Source organism: Bison bison, unplaced genomic scaffold, assembly GCF_000754665.1.
Source record: "Bison bison bison isolate TAMUID 2011002044 unplaced genomic scaffold, Bison_UMD1.0 scf7180017864031, whole genome shotgun sequence".
Taxonomy (NCBI): domain Eukaryota; kingdom Metazoa; phylum Chordata; class Mammalia; order Artiodactyla; family Bovidae; genus Bison; species Bison bison.
In genome coordinates, this window is record NW_011494603.1 from 14,579 (window position 1) to 15,795 (window position 1,217).

The 1,217-nt window shown below is 42.6% G+C and overlaps 1 pseudogene; it reads left to right on the forward strand.

Annotated features, from left to right (window-relative positions):
• The window catches only part of LOC104984494, a 2,202-nt pseudogene extending 1,331 nt beyond the window's left edge, over positions 1-871 (forward strand).
• Positions 872-1,217: the final 346 nt, after the last annotated feature.

Consider the following 1,217-nt stretch of genomic DNA (forward strand, 5'->3'; position numbering starts at 1 on the left):
AGCATGTGGACACGATCTGTACACTGTTGGTGGGAATGTCAATTGGTGCAGCCACCATGGATAACAGTAAGGAGGGTCCTCAAAATCTAAAAAGAGAACTAACACATGACCCAGCAATCCCACTCCCGGGTGTTTATCTGAAAAAAAAAAAAGAACCCACTAATTTGGATGGTCTCCGTCAGGTACTCGATGCTTGTCTGAGTCTAAGGGTTTCCACTGCTCGTCTCCCCTTCCCCTCCAGCCTCATCTACTCTCTGCCAGTGACCCCACCCCAGTCCAACCTCCCTGTTTATTAAGAAGGCACCTGTGTCTGGCAGAGCCAGTGTGAGATGAAGAGGTAGTCCTTCCCAGCCACCAGATAGTCAGGAGTTTTGGCCGGACCTTCACACACTGATAGTGAGGAGTCAGACAAAAAGCACAGACTGTGGCGCTGAAATGGATTAATAAGGAACTTAGTGAGGTGGGCAGGGACCCTCCAGCACAATATTCTACAGGTCCAGTTGGGGATGATACATTTCACTGGGAAACCACAATTATGAAAAAGAATGGCAGCCCGTATTGAGGCAGTGTATTCTCTGTGCCAATTCATTTCCCTAAAGACTACCAGTTCACACTACCTAAGGTTGCATTTGCAACAGAATTTATCATCCAGACATGAACACTAATGGCAGCACTAGGTTCGCTACTCTAAGCTCACTGTGGTCTCTTGCTTCCATGATTTCTACAGTTCTGGTATCCATTTGCTCCCTGCTATGTGTTTCGAACCCCAATGACCCCCTCCCTAGTGCCAGAGGTTGCACAGATCTATAAAACAGACAGAGATGAGTACAACAGAATTTTTCAGGAATGGACTCAGAAGTATGCCATGTAATGCTAACTTAAAGTCAGAATAACCTGCATTAAAGCTTGAATAAACTTTAAATTACTGTTTAAAATGAAAAAAAAAATCCACTAATTCAAAAATTCCATGCACTCCAATGTTCATAGCAGCATTACTGACATTTGCCAAGGTACAAAAGTAATCTATATGTATACAACCTACACACACACACGCGCGTGTGTGCACGCATAATGGAATATTACTCAGTCATTAAAAAGAATGAACTTTTGCAATCTTTCAACAACATGTATGGAGTTGGAGGGTATTATGCTATTAATTAGTAAATAGTTGGATGGTATTAATGAAATAAGTGAGATAGAGGAAGACAAATGCTGTA